Here is a 23,427-nt window from a genome sequence, read left to right as displayed (position 1 = left end):
ATTCTTAGTTTTCTAAAGTTAAACCCTATCCCTTCAACACTGAAAATAGAGGAAGTCAACCAAAGGTACACAGCTCTGACCCAGTAAATATTACTCAGCACTCCCCTGAAAAGATAACCAACAATTTCTTTTGCTTTATTTCCATGTCTTGGACGATTTTTGTGATACCATTACTTTCCTGGTAAACTCACTCATCTGTCAAGACTCAGCCCAATGGCCGCCTCCTCTATGAAAATGTTTCAACCGCCTCCAGGAAAACTCTTGGTCTCAATTTACCCTGATTCCTCTGTCACCAACATCTTTCTATAGATCGAGACGGTAGTTATTTTGTATGTCTTTTCTCTCTTGTTAGTAACCAAGAGTATTCTTGGCATGTGAAACCATAGTCAAGTTGCTGTGTAATTAGATCTGAAGTCTGGCTTCATCGTTTAGTAGCCATATAAGCTCAGTCCAGTTATTTAACCACTCAGAGTTTAATTGATCTCATCCTTTAAATAAGAATGATGTCTAATAAACACAAAGTTTTATCATGAGGGGTAAATGAAACAAACTATATAAAAATTTATTTTGATGCTGTCTCTCCATAAATAGTAGCAATAGTGATAAAGATATCAAGAACATAGGAAATGATAGAAGGAAGTGGAAGTGAAATTTTCATATACATGTTTAAACTCGAGTTTTGAGAACATCTCAGAATGTGTATTTTATGTGTGACTTGATATATTTCACTGGACCATCCTTAAATTTGAGTCAAAAATGTCAGTTTCAAGTCCCACTAAAAGTAGATGGTAAAAAAAGGTACAAATCATTTACTTATTCAGTCTATTAATCATAGTAATTCGCAAAACAATTTAAGCTTTTAAAAAAATTTAGATTCCAAAGAATTTTCTAAATGCTTTTTTCCCATGTCCTTTTCATTTATAAACTACACAAAATTAATTTCCTGCAACTGTATAATTTGCAGGACCTCCTACTCACATATTAACATTTTCAAAAGAAAATGAAAAACTCATAAATTATCTCTAGGAAAACATGACTTAATTAGTGAGAAATTTTTATTTTAATTATGGCATTAAAGAACACAATTCTAGGCACAAAGAAGAAGTTAGAAACCCTCTCTGTGGTTCCTGCAGGGTACTTACACTCACCTGAGTGGGTCCCAAGAAGGGAAATACAGCACTATTGGATCTAGAGAACCTACTCTAGATTTTCTTCCAAACCATCGGCTTTCTCATTTTAGAGGGAGAATAAAGAAAAAAAGTGACTGTATTCTAACAAACAGACAAAATGGGAGTCTGAAATATGACAACAAATCACCCGCATTCTTCATGGCGGTTTATCTTCAACCCAGCAGAATAACTGCTACCAAAGCAAGTAGAAAACTGACAAAGAGGTGCACCACTCCACACGCTAGTTCAATTCTAAAAAAAGTTTTTTCTAAGTTGGATTTTTGTAAATTGAGTCATCCTTTAAAAGCATTAGAAGGACTAAGGATTTAAAGGAATCCATAGTTGAGCCTGTTTTTATAATACAAACATTCAGTGGCTTTTTCCTTTCTTTTATTAACTTATATTTTCATAGAACAGAATCAGAAGTTGGCTTATTTGTTAGGTTATTTGTTCTGAATATTCTACATTCTCCTACTAGAGCTGGAATGCCAGTATATAACCATGAATTATATTATCATGAATAATAAATACATCTCACACACTGAGTGCCTGCTTTGTGTGAGGCAATGTACCAAGTGCTTTGCATGGATTATCTCATTTGACCTATAATGAGGTGTATCTTTATTTATCTTGATTATAGAAAAGGAAGTATATGTCCAAACGAAATTATGTACTCTGGATCAGAAATAGTTTAGTGACAAAGCTAAGTTCTTTGACCCTACCATCCAAAGTAGGTGGTAGAGTCCAAAGCTCTACCATCCAGCTTTCTTTATCTTAAAGAGCCTGATAAAGTAGTGACTTTGATTTGTGAAAAAAACATAAATTCTTCATTAAATATCCAAGATAAAAGTCCTCATTTTCAGTGGCCCAGATGACTAAACTTAATAAATAGTTATTTATCTTACAATCTTGAGGGGAATTTTAAATGCCCTTTATTGGCAGTGTGGAAGAAGCAATGATTATTTTTCATTTTTTTGTGAAAGGATTTGGGTTGCTTTGACTCTGAATTTGTGTAAATGGAAAATGCATTTAGAAACTTGTTACCTACAACTCGTGGGGGTCAATTTTTAGCTGTAATGACATTCAAGAGAGTAAATAATGAGATGAATGTGTGCTTTCTCACATAAAACTAACAAGGCTCATAAAGAAGTCGGCTTGGTAGAATTTTGGGATGTCTCATCAAGATGGCCATAGTTCCTTTCTCATTTATCTTTCTCATCAGAAATACTGCATAATTATACATTAGCTATCCAAAGGAATAAATTAGAAATCCTAAGGGGAGCAAACTTTCTTTAAAAATAATGACTAATTAACATAATAATAATCTCAGTATTTCAATTAATAATCAAGAGATTCTGTTGAAACCCAAAGGGGTTGCAGACATGAGGTCGAATACTAGAAGTGGTGTGGGTGGGTAAATAACTTTCAGTGATTGTATTCCCAGATATTTAATTTCTCTCTTTACTAACCCTTCTATGAAATCATAAGCAGGAGCCATATGACTGTCAGCATTGATTTGACAACAGGACTATAATCTAACAGAAGACAAAACAGTGAGAAATTGCCAGAGATGGGTTGTAGTTATTGGAGGGATCACTTTGTTGTCTTGGAAAATCAGTGAAGCTTAAATCTTAATAGAATCCAAATTTTAGTTGTCTTTTTAAAGTTTAAAGGTGAAAAAGACTCACTTTAGTGCCCTAAGCCTATAGGCTATAACCTCTGACATTTTTAAACTTTGCCAAAAAAAAAAAAAAAAAGAAAAAAAAAACTAATAAGAGGATCCATTAATAAATGGAAAAATTCATAAAATGATAAATTTTAAAGCTTGCTTTAAAAAGTGATTAACAGTATTAGTATGTGACTGAGTCTATCACATGTGGTGATCAAAGCATTTTAAACCTTGGAGGATTAACATATTAAAATAAGAGCTAATCTAGCTGTTTTAATTGCCTTGTCAATTATCCAATTATTTAAACTGGCTAATTTATAAATCAGATTTAGAATTAAACCTTTCTTTCAGAGTTGAACCACGGATCTAAGATTAGCAGCTAAAATCAAGCAGTTCTATTTGGCTGATCTTGTAAATGTAGAACCTTCCAAATCACAAACTGCTTTTGTTGTTTAATTATTCTACAGGTAAAAGGACTGTGGATGTGTGACTGTGTGAGGAACCATTCTACTTCTCATTTCTCCAAGAGATGAAGCCTAAACAGTTCCACATCCTTTTTGTCATCCTAATTTACTCATTGACAATAAGTACATTTTCCGTCTTCTTGCTAAATGTAATTCTCAAGCCTTAGAAACCAGCTCTTTTTTTCATGCCACTAAAGGCCATGTCACTTAGAAACCAATCATTAAGAGCAGAGTGGAGGCTGCTCCCACCCACCAAGATTGATGAATCACCGTGAAGATGGCTTGACTGTAATCCATTATCTCCAACATAGCCCATAACATAACAAAAGGAAAAAGGAAAAACTAATGTCCTTTCCATGGATAAAATCTCTCTAGCTGCACCATCTTCTTTTTTTTTTTTTTTTTTTTCTACTTTACACTTTCAAAAAGAAAAGTAAAACTGGAGTGGTATTCTATTCCAAAGCAATGCTAATGTATCTACAATCAAGAAAGAAGAAAAAAAGAAACAAGATTTTTTTGTATTATAATTACAACCGGTGCATGTTGGGATTCTCAAGTTGGAATGTGCATTGTGGAATAATAAAATAAAACGTATTTCCTTTCATCATCACCATCAAAGTACATACAGCTAAGAAACTTGCCATTAGATAAAAGATTAGCAGCGAGACTGATTTTACTGTTTACATGATTAAGTGCCCTTGTGTGGTCTAATGTATGTTGGGAGATGCCTCAATCTCTGAAGGTCAGGCACTGAGAATACAAAGTAACAGTGAGGAAGAAGATAAAAGCTTGCCTGTGGCAAAAACATTTCATAGGAAAAGAAACATCTGGTAGTGACTTTCATATTTATGGGACTAGAAGCTGTCCCCAAGTACCTTGAGAAAACTCGTAGACTCATGCAGTTATTAAAATGAAGAATGTCTTCAAATCTTTACTGGGAATATATTCTCCACATAACACAAAACAATTGTCAGTTAATTTTTACATAACTTAGAAGCTATATGTTATTGATCAGAAATAACAACAAAAATATGACAGTGTGTTGGTATCCAACTGCTTCTGCAAAAAAAAATCACAAATTCAGGGGCACAAAACAATACAAATCTATTCTATTACAGTTCTGGGTGCAGAGTCTAAAATCAGCGTGTCATTTGGGCTGTGTTCCTTTTGGAGTTATCAGAGGCAATTCTGTCTCCTTTCCTTTTTCGACTTTTAGAGGCTACTTGCATTTCTTGGACCACGGACCTTTCTTTGCATAACTCCAAGTCCTTCCTTCTGCCATCACATCTTCTGCCCCTCATTCACCCTCTTGTCTTTTTTTTTATTATTATTATTCTTTTTTCTTATAAGACCATTATTGGTCTTATATAGACGTTGATAGCATAGTTGATTAAGCATCCAACTCTTGGTTTTGGCCCAGGTTGGTCATGTCAGGGTCCTGATCAGGGTCATGAGATTGAGCCCCACCTCAGGCTCTGGGCTCAGCATGGAGTCTGCTTAAGACTCTCTCTCACCCTCTGCACTTCCCCATGTGTGCATGTTCTCTCTCTTGCTCTCAAATAAATAAAGGAATCCTTAAAAAATAAAACCATTATCATTAGATTTGCCTCCTCTTTTGCTCCCAGATAACCCCAAATAATCTGAAAATTTCTGATTTAATCACATCTACAAAGTCTCCTTGGACATATGAGGTAACATATTCACAGGTTACAGGAATTAGGACCTAGTCATCTGGTGGGAGTGTGGAGCAACATTCAGCCTACTATAGGATGTCCTCTGGCATCCAAATATTCATGTCCATCCCAAATGCAAAATACATTTGCCCCATCCCTGGGTCCCCCAAAGTGTCAAACCATTACAGCATCAACTCAAGCCCCAAATCTCATTAAGTGTCATCTGTTGAAAAATCCCAAACCTCACCATTTAATTTATCTAAATTAGGTATGAGTGAGTCTGAGTTTAATACATCCTGGGTAAAAAATTTCTCTCCATACACAAACTTATAAAACTTAAAAAACAAGTTATCTGCTCCTAAATCACAATGGTGTCAAGCATAGGTTAACAGTTACAGGCATTCTCACCCAAAAAGAGATAAAATGTAAGGTAAAAGGAATCCTTGGTCCCAAACTTTCAAAATCCAACTGGGCAAACTCTGTTAGGTTTGAAGACCCAGGAATAGTCTTCTCTAGCAACTGAGTCTTGTTTCTAGCCTATTTTCTTCCTATAGAATCTTGGAAGTCTAAAAACCTCCTTTCATTTCATCTTCTCTCTGTCCTTTTCAATCCAAACTGACAGTGTTTCTGCTGGTATAACATTCTAAACAAACCGAAGGTCTTCTGTGTATATTCAAGGATTCACTCCATTAGATAAGAAACTCCTCACAGACCCTTCCCTGATAATCCTCTCTCTATTCCCTGCCTCTGCTGGGATGACTGACGGGTCCATGAGTGACATGCCTAATCTCCTCAAAGAGCTCTCTGTGTGGCTGGATACTTTGACCTTTTGATCCATTGGAGACACTGTCAAGAGATTATGCAGCCAAACACTTGACTTCATCTCTAGAGTATGCTTTCCTTACAATGAATCCTCTAATGTTAGCATCTTTTACCATGTGGATAGGCTGAGAATTTCTCAAATCAAGTTTGGGTTTCTTTCTGGGTAAGAGGTCTTTCAATTTATCTCTTTCCTCTTGCATTTTACTATAAGCAGCAGGAAGAAATGAAGTCTTGCCTTCAATATTTGCTTGGAAATCATCTCAGCCAAATATCCAAGTCAATCTTCCACAAATTTTGCTTCTAACACAAGTGTAGGACATAATTCTGGTAAGTTTTCTGCCACTATGTAACAAGAATCACCTCCCCCCCCCCCACCCCCGCCAAAAAAAAAAAAAGAATCACCTTCCCTCTGGGACTCACTTCCTTCTGAGCGCTCAACAGAAATAATCTTCAACATTCATATATCTATATGCATTCTGCTTTTAACTATTTTAGTATTCCCTAAGATGACACAGGCTTTCTGTGTTCCTCACTTCTTTCTGAGTCCTTCCCAGCAACATCTTTAACATTGACACTTCTACCAGTAGTCTGTTTGAGGCAAAACTAGGCCTTTTCTATCATTCTCTCAAACTCCTCCAGCCTCTGCTCATATAATTCCAAAATCATTTTCACATTTTTAGGTATTTGTTAAGGAGCTCTCCACTTTTACGCACCAAAATATGTCTTAGTTTCCTATGGCAGCTGCAGCAAATTATTATGGAATAGGAAGCTTGAAATAACTCAAATTTATTCTCTCACAGTTTTGGAGGTCAGAAGCCTAACATCAAGATGTTGACAAGAATGCGTCTTTCTAGAGGCTTTATGGGAAAATTTATTCCTTGGCCTTTCCCAACTCCTAGTCTGTCTACATCCCCTAGCTAATGACCACTTACTAGACTCACTACTACCTCTTTCTCCTATAGTCACATCTCCTATTCCACATGGTCTCCCTCAAGGACCACTGTGACTATATTTAGGACCCATCCAGATAATCTAGGATAACAATCTTTGCATCTCAGAATCCTTAATCACATCCTCAAAGACATTTTTGCTGTATAAGGTAACATATTCACAGGTTCTAGAGATTAGGACATAGATATCCTGGAGCGGGCATTATTCAGCCTGCCATAAATAACCAATGCTGACTGCTAAGTGGTAAAACTATCAATGACTTATGTTTGTACATTCATTCATTTCACTCATTCATCAATTATTCATTCATCATCCTCAGTTCCTCTACATGAAAAATATCAAGCTTGATGCTGGAGATGCAGAGAGAAAAACACAATTCCCATCCTAAGGAATTTAGTGTCTTATCTGGAGAAAGACAAAAAGATAAAAAGATAAAAAATTGAAACTTAATGGATCTCTTTCCTCTTTTAAGAAAACTTTTAACTCAGACCAAAAGAAAAGGATAGGTCAAGGAAGATTCAGGGATCAGGATGACATGTGATGAAAAAGTTGAAATCAGTCAGCCAAATTATGGGGCATAAGGTGAGTTCAGGCAGAGGCAATAGCATGAGAAGGAAAGCATTATCTTATCTTCAGTTACATGTTTTAATATTTCAGAGAAAACCATAAAGTTGCGATAAATGTTAACCATTTCTTTTTCCTTTTTTGATCTGTACTTTTCAATCTTTTATTTTATTTTAAAAGATTTTATTTATTTATCCATGAGAGACACAGAGAGAAGGGCAGAGACACAGGCAGAGGGGGAAGCAGGCTCCATGCAGGGAGCCCAATGTGGGGACTTGATCTCAGGACTCCAGGATCATGCCCTGAGCCGAAGGCGGCACTAAACTGCTGAGCCACCCAGGGATCCCAGTAAGAATCTTAAGTAAGAATACGTAATAGTTCCTATCACTACTCATTGATGATTAGTCTGTTTTTGGACATGAAAATAAGCAAACTATTACTGGCTAATAATTATTCAGGTTTTCTCTCTCATGTATTGAGACTAAGAAACACAGACTGAGGTTAGTTGGTGGTAGGCACTGGAGCTGAGATACTATGATGTAGTGCAATGGTATATAAGAATCACCTATAGAACTGTCTAAAAATGTAAAAACACCAATTAGCCAACAGATATTCACTGGAACAGGCCAATTTGAGAATAATAGTCAAAACTAAGGGGTTTTCCCCCACTATAGTACATGAGTGAACTCAAGAAAGGCACACCAAGATTATCTGAGGGGCCAAAGCAATCTGTCCCCTATGAACTCTCAAACTGATCCACCAGAGCTCCTTTCCAGAATGTGAATCCACGTTAAAGAGTAAGTACTAACAGTACTAATGGCAGGATCAAAATTTATCAGGATAGAACAGAAGCAGAGGAAGAAAATGATCCAGTGGGGGAAGTAGACAGAGCCATAAAATCCTGCAAAGCAAGCTGCCATATGTAAATTTCTTAAGCATTAAACACACACACACACACACACACACACACACACTCATGCATGGAGAAGAAAAAGTCTGTGAAGTTAGACAAGTTACTTAAACCAAGACCCTTAATGAAAGTACGGGAAAAATAACATCACACACACACAAAATGAGCAAAATGTAAGTATCAACACTTAAAATTCCTTACAAACATCTGCTGTTTACAAAAGATTTAAATGAAGACTTTGTTAAAAATAAGAATATCTGGCTCCTGTACCACGAGGTCTTGTCTATTAGTTACTGTAACAGCTGCTTCCCCTCAATATCCACATTATTTACTTTGTTATGCAAATATTCAAGTATCTCCATCTTAATATCAACAACAAACCTCTAACCATGTCTGTATTTTATGTCTGTATTTTACTAGTTTAATTCTCAGAAGATAGCATTTCTTCTACCTTTTTTCTATAAGTTCATTGCATCCCACTACATTTATGTGGACTCTTCTTATCCTCTTAAAAAATGGTTTATATCTCCAAATGTATCCTAGTCTACTTTAATGAGAAAATGTAGAAAAAGAAAGGAACCAAGGTTAAATTTCCTATAGATATAGTGAGTGAAATGTACTTTTAAACAAATTCAAAGGGGTTAACAGAGTGTATGGTAGAGGACACAGAGTGAAAAATATTATTTAATAACAGATATAAGAAAACACATCAAGAAAACTGATTAATGTGGTATAACTCTGACTATAAAAAAAGTAATAAAATGTAAATAGAACAAAGATAATTTCACTATGTGGTGTTTCAAATGGCTATGACAAATGGCCTCTCAAACTTAATTCCTAGGTGATGACTAAAAGTATACATATCATCAATTGAAAAACATTTTATTAAATTTTTGAGCTTATATTTTTGGATTACAGTTCAGCATAGTTTAGGTAGATTGGCATGAATTGTATATAAAACCACCAGTTTCAATATATTAAAACAAAGCACCAGGGAAATGGCAGGTTAATGTGTAACCAGACAAAAAATTTCATCTGTAATAGAGTCAAATGCATTTGCATCTACTCAGGGTAGATGTTAAAAACAAATGACGGTATGAGATGTTCCTTCCAACCCTTAAATTATGCACTGAGGTTGATGAGACCAAGCAGGACAAACATTCAGAGAAGTATTCAAGAACTTGATGTGTAAAATGGATTTCTTGCTGTATTTTCTGTATTATTGTATTCATTTTCATGACTATACTTAGAATTTCTTCAATTGCTATAAACAGAGGAAAACGCAGCTTTCAGAAGACTGCTTATCTCATGGTGGGTTTCTCTGTTATATTCAAAATAAATTTATAAAGTAAATATAATAATACGAAATGTATGCAAATTTGTGAGTGTAAATCTTATGCTGGCAATTTCCATTCATAGCAACTATGAACATCATCAGTCTCCTCTGCAGACCTTATCTACTGTGTTAGTAAGTTTAAATATACTAAGCATTATATTACAATCAGTACCTTTGGCTCGTGTTATGCATTTCACTTATTATGGTACTAAAATCCTTTGATTTAAAGCCCTAATATATAATCTGGTAACCTAAATAAGAATTAACACCAACACTGTTCAATTTTATCGCATCTATATTTTACTTAGTGGAGCAAAGGCAATTAGCCAGACCCTTTGATCAATATTTACAGGCAAACTTGTCCAGTTTGGCTATTACCCTGAAAATAGACATTGGAAATTTGCTTTTCATTTTTATCCTTACTTTTTTATGATTTTTAAATGGAATATTTAGTTTACTTCATCTTTTTTTGACTTTCGATTTTATGAACTCAAAGTAGGAAGCTGTGAGTTTAGTTTAGTATTCCCTGAATTTAGAGTGAGCTACAACCAGATCAAAAAAAGATATTTTACTTTTCTCTAGTCTAGAAAACATTGATACCATCTCTATATTTGAAAAAAAAATTATAAAAATAAAATATAGATTCTTTGTACTTATTTTAACCTATACCACATAAGAGTTTTTTTCCCTCCAGATTTAAAATGAATCTTCACTCATCAGGATTCCCAATTGGGACACCTGGGTGGCTCAGTTGGTCAAGTGTCTGCGTCTTGATTTCAGCTCAGGTCATGATCTCAAGTCATGAGATTAAACCCTGCATTGGGCTCTGAGCTCAGTAGGGAATTGGCTTGAGAGTCTCTCCGTCTCTCTCTCCCCCTCCCATGCTCTCCACACATGCCCTCTTTCTGTAAGAGAATAAATAAATAAATCTTTTTTTTTAATTCTCAAACATTTGATTAAATGTCTTTCCTTCACAAATCAACTTAACACTAGGTTTTGTCAGATGGTTTAAATGAATTGTGTCCCTCTCATATGAAAAAGAACTAAATCCTCTGTGTCTGGAATCTGTCCATCATAAAGTTTGAATCTGGTACCTAATGCCTTCTGTTATCTACTGCTGTATGTCCTTCCTTTAGAACTTGAGAACTGCGACCATAAACGTGACTAGTGTAAGATAGCAGAGCAATCCTCCAAAAGAAAATTAATTTAGTTACTTTATGACATACTTATTTGGATGATTACTTATTGATAATTAGCATCTGTTTATTTTTTTAAGGGCAGTCATTTTAAGTGTCAATACATACTTGGCTAATAGAAAGAAGTTAAAACAAAACTCTTTCTTTCAAATTCTCAAAGTCATATCTGATAACACGAGAGAAAGCAGATCTGACTTGTTCCAATCATGTTTTTTATCAAAAAAAAATTTTCCTGACAAAGATGAACTTGGCTCATCATAGAAAGAAGATTCTCTGGAGACTGTTGCTAAACTCACTTTGTTTGAAAAAGTAAATTTCAAGACATGATAGTTCAAAGGGTAAGTTTTTCATTTGTAGACTAATTATAGAACATTCATACACTATTTGTGCTTATTATTTAATTTCTAATTTATTTTAAAGAATAAGAATTATGCTTATAATTTTTACTTTGCCTAAATATACCAGTATATCCATGAATAGTGACAGAATTAAGACAATTTGATATTCTTTTTTTAAATCTTTTTTAAAAAAATTTTTGAGAGAAAGGAGCAGAGGGACAGAGGAAGAGGGAGACAGGCAGACTCCTTGCTGAGTGGGAAGCTGGACACAGGGCTCCATCCCAAGACCTTGAAATCATGACCTGAGCCGAAATCAAGAGTTGGATGCACAACTGACGGAGCCACCCATTAACAATTTGATATTCTTAATGATTCTCTGTTGAAACCTGCACACTGGGTCAAAGGGTGTGACAAATGCGAGGCTCCTACAAGTTCTGTGCATAGGGATTCTCCTCTTTGGAATCCAGGCATCTGAGCAAGCAGCCTCTCCCCAGATTAAGTCCTCAAAATTTTTTTCTCAACAAGTAGTCAAGTAGTCAAGTAAAACAGTGCTAAATGGAGAGTTTCTTTTCTTTAGGTAAACCTAGGAGATCTGAGTGTTCCTGGAACCCCCATGGGGATGTCATGGGCTGTCAATCCCTCGAATCTGAGTAGTTCCTATTAAAGATTCTATGGGAGTCAGTCATATTTTTACAATCACTGTTAAATGATGTCTCAACTTTGTCTCCAGCTACTCTGAGGGAAGGAAAAAGGACTTCTCTACTTCCAGGATATTTCAGTCTGGCTTTGGTGGAAGCAGAGTTCAAAGAGCCCATGATTTGAGGTCCAGGTGTAAGGGTATAATTTTCCATGTGAGAATCCTCAAAGCACTTTCTTTCTTTTTTTAAAGATTTTATTTATTTATTTGAGAGAGAGAGAGAGAGAGAATGAGCAGGAGCTGTGAGGAGGGATAGAGGGAGAGGGAGAAGCAGACCCTCTGCTGAGCAAGGAATCTGATGCAGGGCCCCGAATTCATGACCTGAGCCAAAGGCAGATGTTTGACTCACTAAGCCACCCTGATGTGCTTCAAAGTACTTTCTTGATTGTATGGGTGCAATCAAAGAGAGAGAGAGAGAGAGAGAGGAGGAGGAGGAGGAGGATCAGAGGCACCTGTATCTCCCAATATGCTTCTACCTTTGGCTACACACCTAGTTATAACATCTGAGGACCAAACCCTGGTTTCAAATTTTCAGATGGCATCTGTCTGCTTAGCATCCTCACCTGCTACAATCTTCTTTTGTTCCTTATGTTTTCCCTCTGAGTGATTTGTCTTCTTAATATTCTCACTTCCGCCCGACAAGATTCAACAATTAGCTCAGTCTTTCTCATCTGCACACACTGGCTTGTGTGAAGTGTGTTATAAACCTGCAGATCACCTTGATGTCTTTCATTATTCTATCCTTGTCAAGAGTCAGTACCCCGTTCTTTAGTAACTTTGCCCTAACTCTGGGAAGTATCGAATGACAGAAGGCCCTCTGCACTCTTGCTGGCTAGTATTGCCTACATTGGGAAGAACAAAGGATTTTTTTTTTAGTTCCTTCAATTTGGTCTACAGAAAACACATTAATTCTAAAGAATGAGTGGGAGTGTTGGTGATAGAGATGAAGCTGAAGAGAAAGAAGATGAGATCCTGCACACAGGGGATGCAGATGAGCCACTCATGGAAAACCTGTTCTCTCCATGTTTCTACTGTATGTTTCATTGGTCTGTACCACCAACAACTTTCTTTCTCCAATCTTTAAAGATCCCATCCAAGCTCTTTTCACTAATTTTGCTTGTGCAGTTATAAAAACTCAAAAATTTTGAATAAGGCTGATGACAGATCTCAATTGTTTGCAAAAATTCTATGCTGCTGCTTTGTGAGTCACCAATGCTAAAGATTTCATGTTGTCTTACCTCCTGCACCAAAAATCCTTCCTTGAATGATCCCTTACAAAGAGCAGTCCCCAAATAATAGTCATGCTTAGGCTGGTACCTCCATGGAGAGGGTCAGTCTTGTCCTGGCAAGAAAGGGCAGAGGGAGGCAGATGAGGCTCTGGTTGACCTATGCCTGTGCTCAGGACTCCTGACTCCTGATAAAGGTGGATCCAGGTCCACACTGACTCACATACAACACTGTGCGACCTCTAGAAGTCCCCATAGGTGTCTCTATATAGATTTATTGAAAAGCGTATTTCCTTTATATGTATTTTAATATTTATTAATTCAACTTAAGTTTCTTCCTCTTTTAATAGAGGTTTTTAAACCACTTAAACTTATTCTTCTAATTGTTATTTAGATGTCAATCTTCTATAATTCTATTTTATGCTCTTGTTTTACTATTTCTTTCTTAATAGCATAATTAATCATTTTATAATGTATTACAAGTTTTGAAATACAAGAATAGTCTTTTTCCTACACATCTTTGAAAGAAGAGAATTTGACCACTTTTATAGTTTCTCTCTTACCTTCTGACACTTCCCATGTACCTTTATTTTGAAGATAGAGTCCATTAATTTTCACTTTTTTTCCCTTTATGTCCTATTTGATCCAGCAGTTATACAAGGTAAGGTTTTCTAGTCCTAGCTCTCCTTTATGGGTTCTGTATTCTAATTTATTTTTATTAGTCTTTTTCTTATCTTTATGATATTATTTAATTAAATCCAAATGTTTCTTCTCAAAAACAACAATCATGTTTAGTGCATAGTCCATTATTGGTACAAAATTGTCCCTGTACTTTGAGATACCAGTATTACTTAACTTTTTTTTTTTAAGATTGTATTTATTTATTCATGAGAGACACAAAGAGAGGCAAAGACATAAGCAGAGGGAGAAGCAGGGTCCCTGCAGGGAGCCTGATGGGAGACTTGATCCCAGGACCCAGGGATCAGGACTTGAGCCAGAAGCAGATGCTCAACACTGAGCTGCCCAGGCACCCCAGTATTACTTAACTCTTGAACGATCATCAAAGATTCCGTGGGTCTTTTTTGAGATGTCTTGGGACGTATTGAGATATAACCTGCACAATATGTATTTATAGAAGATTAAAGAATGATCAATTTGGATAAAATAGGAACTTGTACTGAGTGAACTAGTGCTAGGAAAATTCAAAAAGAGGGGCACCTGGGTGGCTCAGTGGTTGAGCATCTGCCTTGGCTCAGGTCTTGATCCCAGGGTCCTGGGATTTAGTCCCCCGTGGAGTCTCACATCAGGTTTACAGCAGGGAGCCTGCTTCTCCCTCTGCCAATGTCTCTGCCTCTTTGTGTGTGTGCCTTTCATGAATAAATAAATAAAATCTCAAAAAAAAAAAAAAAAAGAAAAGAAAAGAAAAGAAAAGAAAAGAAAATTAGAAAAGACAAAAGACATTGTTGCTCAGTTCAAAGTGTGGAATTCCACCTCTTCAGATGCTAGATCATACCTGCTAGGGCTTTACGCAGGAAGAGGTATTTGGTAAGTTATTTAACCAGTATTTGTTTGATAGGCTGTTTTATTGTATATTGGCATTGAAAATTAAAGTTAAAAATTGTTAGGGTCTTTTCATAGTAATTTACATTTACACACTTTATTTGGAACATAATAGGTCTTTTTAATTTTTCTCAAGTCCCAATCTTGGGAATTATTTACTTTAGCTCAGAATTTTTGTCTCTTATGATTATTTTTTTTTTATTTTTGTTCTTCTTGTTTATGTAGTCATCTCTCTTTGTTCTATGTTCTTCTCTGTTGACTCCTATTACTCACATAGAAGTATATTCTCATTCTCTATCTTGCCTTGAGATTATTTGTGTACACTTTTAAAATTATTCCAGTCAGCCTTCTATTCATTATCTGATTTTCTTCAGAGACAGTTCTAGCGTACTATATTAAATGTTACAGTGCTGATTTGATATTTTATATCTTAGAAATAATTTTAGAATATTTAGGGTATATTGTTGAGACCCAGTTTCAGTTTATTAAGCATTGGTATGAGTTGTTTTTATAAAAGTTTCTAAGAATTCATGTGAAAATTTCTCTTTAGGAGTTCATATTACCTTTGACATTTTTGTAATTTCTCCATTTTCTTTGATGCTTCAGAATATTTTGCTTGTTTCTTTGTTTTAAACTGAGAACAGGTTTTCTCTAAACCAATACTCTCTACTAATTAGCTTGCTACTTCTGGGAAACAGAATTTGAAACAGACTTAAAAGCCCCAATTTTGGAAGGGGAAGTAAAACAACTTAACTTAAGAAGTGTCCTTTCCTTGCTTCCAACCTCAAATATTTGTACAACACATTCCTGTATTTTAAAAAAAAAATTAAAATGCAATTCTTGATTTCACATTGGCAATTCTATGTCTCAAGAAGAGGATTAAAGAATGAATAAAAGTGTACATATATGTATTCTTACTGGAAGCTATATATTAAAATGCACATAGGTGCATACTCATAGCCCCAGACTAGTAAACAAAACAAGCAAACAAAAACAAATTTTCAGCAACAGTAGAATGAATAAATAAGTTGTAGTTACCCATAAAATGGGATATTAAATAACAGTGCTACTGAATGTACCATGAATAATACTGTACTCACATACATAATATTGAGCACAAGAATCCAGATACACAAAACTAAAACTTCTATTTGGTCACGAGAGCTGGAGTGGTGTCACCTTGGGGAGAAGATCTGTGATACGGAGGGAGCACAAAGGCCACAGTTTAGGAACTGTTAGTATCCTACTATAGCTCTGGAAAAGGATTATATAAATATATTCCCTTTGTAAAAGTGGTTGAGAAGTATATTGTGATTTGTACACTTCTTTGTATAAATGTAACACAGAATAGTTTATTTTAAAAATGGGTGGGATGACAGAGGATCCGCACTGCATCTGTATCTACCATTAAGTATCAGTAACCAATTATCTGCATCATCTGTAATGAATACATTATCTAATGATAACATATATCACGTTCCCTAAAACAGGAGTAAGTGTGGTGCCTTAACGACAGGTTGAGATAATCCTAAGGAGGAATCAGAAATGGTGTCACAAAGGAATGGGCAGTTAGAGGATTGATGGGTGCATAGAGAGGCAAAACTCAAGGAGATTAGCTAAGACACTACTGCAATACTCTAATATTATATCTTAGTATTTAAGGGCTGAGCATTGTGCCACATGCAGCTAGGTAATTCAGAAATATTTGCAAACTGTGTGAACAATATAGGGCTGAGTCTTACCTTTGACCATAAATTGAGTTACCACAGGGGAAAAAGAAAATACAAGCTTTTTTCTCATTACTTACACTAATTATCTTTTGGGGGAAATTCTGGACACAGGCATAGGTTTTGGGGATTTTGATTCTTAATAAATAAAAATGCGTGGGCTAAATGTTGTTTATGTAGTTATTAGCATGTTGGAAACATGGAAAATGACAAACACCACAAAAGTGACAAAATACTTGCAAATTCATGTTGTGAAGATTTCCAGTTCAATGAACTACTAATTGATTTATCTTTGCATTTATTTTTTGATAAAAAACATAGTGATATTTTATAAATGCAGATATAAGAAAATATGAGAAGAAAAATTATATGTACCCAAGTCTAAGGTGACCTCCCTACCATGGTCTAAATCTATCTCCTCATCCACTGAAACAGCACCTGCTACAGAAGGTCTAATTTCACTTTCAGCAGCATTACTCAAAGAACAAACAGAAAAACCTAGCAAGTCCACTAAATGTGGACTTCATCAATCAGCTAGCAAATACAACCATGTCTAAAACAAGTCAATGATAATTTCTATTGGGCCGGAAAGCAGAAAATCAAATATAAGTACCGAGATTTATCTGAGGCCAACGTGACTTTCCACAAGTATTCTTTCTCCCTGCAAAATATATTATCGGTTACCACAGGGGAGACAACTCTGTCCTCTTCAAAGGAATTTGGAAAATGATGTCACTTACAACAGATAAACTGTGAAATGTAAATGAGGGAGGGAGCAGATGTAGTCGCAAAAAAAGAAAAGTATCATTAAAAAAAGAACTTCAAAATTAATTCTTACCTCATGGAGCTGTGACAAATGAGGAGCCGTGGAAGGGAGATAAAGAAGGAGACCAGTGGGCTGAGACTGGATACAGGGAGGCAGTCACATCGGCAGAAAACCACGCTCCCTGTGCCATACTCAGTCCCTCTTCATACTCCACAGCTTTGGTACCCCATGCGAGTATGCACCTGCCTTGCATTATTTCCACAGATTTCCTCCACTCTCCAAAGAGGTTTGAAGAACTTCTTGAAGAGTGTGTGCCCACTTGCTCACAGTGGGCAACCTAGTTAAATAAACTTGTTTTATTGCAATCTCCAGTTGCAAGTCAACAAAAGCAAATGAGGTGTATATGAAAAAGTGGAATGGATAAATGTGGAAAAGAAAGGTCACTACATGCATATATAGTGAAAAATTTCTAGTCTTATTATTTTGCACACCGCCACAAAATTAATTTCTAGATGTTCTAGTCAAAACTGTACCCAATCACTGGCATTCTATAAAGCAGAACAAATCTCTCTTTGGTAGCATTGATCACCCAACTGGATCATTCAGATCAGCCTGAAGGCCATGGAGCTTCACTTAGTAGCACATGGTGTAATTCTTACCCATACAAAGCAGAGACTTTTTGGACAGAAACCCTCCAGGGAAAGAAATACAGTAATATGTTTTCGTTTTGTTGGACTGGTTCATTTCCAGGCTCCTGTACTCAGCTACATTTTAACAAAAGCAAAAGCAAAAGCAAAAAAAACACCACATGAGCAGAGACTGAAGGAGAGAGAAAGAGAAATGCTCACGTTGTCTTTTGTTTTGAGTGGAGGGAATCTATATAATATCTATCCCCAGTACCTAAAACTGGGGATACTAGTGAAGGGAGCAAGTGCCCAGTATTCATGGCAGTGAGGCAATGCATGTAGCCTTGTTCAGCATGCACTTGCTGCACCACCTTAGACAAGTCATTTCCCCCTCTCAACTTTGGTGTACCCTTTGTAAAGTATGGTTGGTAATAATACCCCTTCCTGGGATTGTTTCAAGAATGTAATTAGATAATGCCTATGAAAGCACTTTGTGAACTCTAAAGTGCTCTGCAAATATAAGGGACAAAAGATTGGAAAGTTGCCCCTGAGTGGCTCCTTCTCAAATATGCCCAGATATTAACATTTTAGTGGTGAAAAAGGAGTGCTAATATTTCTCATTGGCACTTTTCTACTGCAGAAGGAAGTAATCTAAGTAGAAGAAATATATTTTTCCTTGAGACTCAATAAAGCTATTTTCATTTTAATTGGAAAATTGTGGCATATAAACATTTTTATTTTCCCTGAATTGACCCTTTAGGGAAAAAAATTAAAGGTTGCTCTCGGCTTGTCTAATGGAAAAATCTGAAAGACTGTCCAGGTCTTGCCATCCCCTGTGTCTGTGTGACCTTGAACAAGTTACTGCTCTTTCCATCAATCAGTTCTGTACAACAGATATTTATCTAGCCTCGAATATATGCCAAGTTCAGTGCAAGCTCTGCTTGAGGAACAAAGAGCAAAAGACATAGTCCTTCACACCTATGTAAACCTATGAAGTTTACAACTTGGCAATTGTTTTTTCTCTCAGATGGAAGTGGTAATCACTGCTACCCACGTGTCAGGTTTGTTATGAGGATGAAAAGCTAGTACAGGAGAGTGCTTGGCAAAATTGAAAAGTGGTGCATAAATGCAAAGTAGTTTTATTACTAGATATAAAACCATCAGCAGCATATAGATGGTTAAAGAATTCTTAACAGAGAATGATGACAAATGGATTAATATTTATAGAGCCTCTGCCCCGTATATACACAGAGATCTACATATATTATTTCACCCACACAACAGACTGGTTGATATTAATTGCTGCTTTTGACCAACGGGGAAATGGAGACTTACATCAGTTAAAACGACTCAGCTAACAAATCAGAGCCACTGCAAAGACTCTACAGAAACTATTGATGTAAACTGTGTTGCTTCAGAAATCCACACAGAGTTTTCACTAGGCAAAGGAGTTGCCAGAACTTCACAAGCAGCATAATCAGCTGTAGAAATGGTTAAAAACTTATTTCGTCTACTTATTTTAAAAAAGGCATTTGAAGGAAAGGAATAAATGGAACTAAATTAATGTGGCAACATAAAGGAATCAAAAAATATATCATTATCTTTTCTTAACCCTCTAAACATAACTCAGGGCTAGAATAATTTTTATTTAAAAGTGAAACAAATAATGTTTTCTGAATCCCTGAGTGCTTGGAATGTATTGCAAAACTGCACATTTCAGTACTCACATGGTTAAAAGAATCATTTAGAGAGGACTTCATAAAATCAAAATTTCTGTACTGCTTTCTGTATGGATTAGCATACCAAGCAAAATACAAAAGGTAGCTTAATGCCCAGATATATTAAAATCAAGAGCTTAACTTCTAATATCCTCTCTCCAATCAGGTACGGATTTACAAAACATTTTACTATGGTTGTTATTTTCCCTAGCTAAGACTCACAACTAAATCCACCAGCCTGAAAGATTGTTGAGTTATATTGGTATGATTTTTCAAAATTTATTTCCAACCTATATAGCAGAATGAGATAAACTCTAGGGGTATGCAAAAGCTGGAAACTGCTTAGGAGCAGCTAACAGGAACACATATAAATCAAGCAGCCTGGAATTATAAATATGTAATGACTATTTAGAAAAAAAAATGTTAAATGATTGGATCTCCTGCTGACCTAAATGGCTACGAATTAACACTTCTCCCTCACAGCAGAAAGAGAACTACTAATATTTATCTAGCGTCTACTAAATGCTAGAGCCTGTGGTACATGCTTTTTATACGTATCTCATTTACCTCCCACAAAAACCCTGTGAAGCGAGTAATGTTGTCATCATGTTTTAACCAGATGATTGAAGTTCCACATGATAGAATTGAGATTTAGAATTTAAATAATGGTCCACAAGCACACAACTAATAAATAGAGCCAAGATTCATTTCCGAGTCTATCTCTTTACACTTCGATGTCCTAAGTCCCTCTTGCATGTTAAGTACCTGAGAAGATCACATCTCTTCTCTGTGTGCCATTAGCAAATATAAAAAAGCTCAAAAAGCTCAGTATATGTTCATTCATTCATTTAACAAATAATTATGAGGCACCTGCCCTCTGCCAAGCCCAGTGATGAGCAAAACAGTGATGAAGGAAACCTACACTGGCTCTGTTCTCATGGGGTTGATTTTAGTCTGAATTATTCTTCATTTTGAAGCAGAGGCATCTCAAAAATAACCCAGAATTGAAAAGAAACTAGACTCTATGTAGTGAACCAGATATATGTAGTCTGTCTGTCACCCACTGTCTGTTGACTCAGGCTAAATAGGAAGCACATGGAGCCCGGTTGTGTCATCTATGAAACACAGATAGTAAAAATTGTACTATTTACTTCAAGGTGGTATTATGCCATATATACCAGAATAAACCATATAATGTATATAAAATTACCATGAGTCTTTAAAAACAGATGATAAAATACACACACACGTATGTGTGTACAAGGATTAGCATTCTGCTTACGAAGGAAAAGCTAATACGTCTTTAGCATATAAAAAAAACGCTATTATGTGATATGATGGCAAGTTTTTACCAGACTGCAAAGACTTGAGGCTCCTGCTCGTGTAGACAATGCAGAGGGTTCAAGCAGCAGGAGTTTGCAGCAGAACATGGAACTGGAGAAAGGAACAAGGGAGAGGAGCAGTGGACTTAAGTACTTGGGAAGATATGTTAAGGAATGTGGAATTTTTCCTTGTGATAAGGCAACTGAAACTAAGAGTCTCTGATTTTGAGTTTAATATTGGCTTGGGGGCAGGCAAGGAGGATCACAGTCACACCTGCCTTTAAGAGACACCCCACCGATTTCTGGGCGGGAAGTGGGCTGGCAAAATTAAACCAGGACGCTGATTAGGAGGATGTTGAAACCTTTGACATAGAGCCTTTGCTGAGTTACCATGACTGATGACTGAAAATAAATGAGTGCTATAGATATACACTATAAGCTGAGTAAATAGTTTGCCAATGAAATGAAACACTAATTGAAAAGCCAGAAGAGTACTGAGCAAGGTGAGGAGGGGCACAGAGGTGATTAAAGCTGGATCCACTGGCCCAGGTTTATACGGACTTTCAGATTTGACTGGAATAATCTCTCTCTGTCCACCCCCTCCCCCCCAGACCTCCCAATTACCCTTTTTGTTCAGACTGGAGGAAAAGCGTGATTGCTGCCCTTTGGTTAAATGAAACACAAGCACCATCTGTGGGATGGTCAAGGCCAACAGGGTGCAGCATTTCCTTAGCGGGGACAGGCTCAGAACATCTCTCTGCACACAGTGCTCTGTAGAGTGAGGTACTTCTGTCTCCCACAGGAAGACAGATTTATTCATTTTTGTGGTATCATAATATTAAACAGCTGGTCATTGCTTCTCACTGTCTCACTTCTCATCCACTTCTGCTTTGTCAGCTGTAAGTCCCGTGGCTAAACACTGTGGAAACCAGAGGAAACGTGTTATGAAAGCAACTACACTGGTAAGCAAAACATATAAACCCCCTGGATATAGGTGAAAAATCCAACAATTCACTTTTCCCAAAATAAATTCTTTTTTTTTTTCCAAAATAAATTCTAAAAAAAAAAAAAAAAAAAAAAAAAAGTCTGCTGATATAAAGCCTCATATTTGAATGATCTATCTTGTAACTTCATAGTTCTGATGACCATCAATCTGATTTAATTCATGATTTTAAGAGGTATATATATTACTAGGGAGAACAGTTATGCACCTGGAGCATGGAAGTTAAGTAAATACTTCAGTGTCCACAGATTGATTTAAAAACTGCTGGAACTTAAAGGTAGGTCACCTGACTCCAGGATATATTGCCAACTCCTAGTCTAGGTGTAGAGGCAGGCTCTGGTTAGCTGAACTGGCCCCTTGATCAAACCATATGGTAGGCTCAAAGGCAATCTTTGTTCAAAGTCAAAACTCCATATGTAAGTTTTCCCATTATTACCTTTGTATCATCTGTCGGCTTTTTATTGATACTGGGTTGATAACAATAATATGGTTGTAACAAAAACAATGATAATAGAGCAGCTGTGGCATAATGGTTAATATTAAAATAGCAACAACAATAATAGAGCAGCTATAGCAAGGTAATTAAGCATGTAGTCTCTGGATGACACTGACTAGGTTCAGTGCATTGGCTCCAACATTCTTTGACTATATGTATGAGGTTAGGCAACTTAGCCTCTTCGTTCATCTCTCTCGCTCCCTCTCTCTTTTAAATTAACTCTATCCTTCAGGTGTAAGAAAAAATAGGTATGGGGGGGGGTTGGAACAATACCATAAAACAGAGATTTATTATAAACATTAAAAGAAGTAATACACCTTAAGGATCTGGTATATCATAAACATTCAGGAAGTGTTACTTACAATCATTATTTTATTTTATTTTTTTTATTTTTTTATTTTTTTTTTACAATCATTATTTTAAAAACAAATGTATGTATCTATCTTATCATGTTGTTAACATATAATTAGTATTATTGTTGTCATTACTGTTATTGTAACTACTTTCCAATTCCCAACAGCCCTATGATATAAGTAGTGAATAAAGCTCTATAATTATTCAGCGATTAAGGGACTGAGACAGAATTTGAACTAGATATCCCCAATACTGAAGTCCATAAGGCCTTGTTTATTGGTCCCATTATTCCTATAACAAATTACCACAAACTTAGCAGCTTAAACAACACAAATTTATTATTATACAGTATTGTAGGTCAGAAGTCTAGCATGATTTCACTGGGCTAAAGTCAAAGTTTAGCAAGGCTGTGTCATGTGCCCTTCTGTCTCTTTGCTCATTCAAATTCTTAGTAGAATTCAGTTTCTTGTGGTTGTCAGACTGAGGTCCCCATTTCCTTGATGACTGTCAGCTGAGGACAGTTTCCAACTTCTAAAGGCCAACCATTATTTGTCTCAAGACTTCCTTCACTGGCAAATTGAACAACGTAGGGTCAAGTCTCTCTCATGCCTCGAACGTCTCCTGCCTATTCTAACATTACATTTCTCTGACTGATTCTTCTGCCTTCCTCTTTCATTTTTAAGGGCCCATGTGATTATGTTGAGTCCATGCAGGTAATCCAAGATAGTTTCCCCATCTTACAGTCCATGATATTAATTCCATCTTCCAAGTTATTTTTGCCATATAGTATGTAACACATTCACACGTTTCAGAACTGAGGGCACAGGCATCTTTTGTGGG

This window comes from Canis lupus, chromosome 6 (genome assembly GCF_003254725.2).
Source record: "Canis lupus dingo isolate Sandy chromosome 6, ASM325472v2, whole genome shotgun sequence".
NCBI lineage: Eukaryota > Metazoa > Chordata > Mammalia > Carnivora > Canidae > Canis > Canis lupus.
This window is presented reverse-complemented; position numbering follows the sequence as displayed.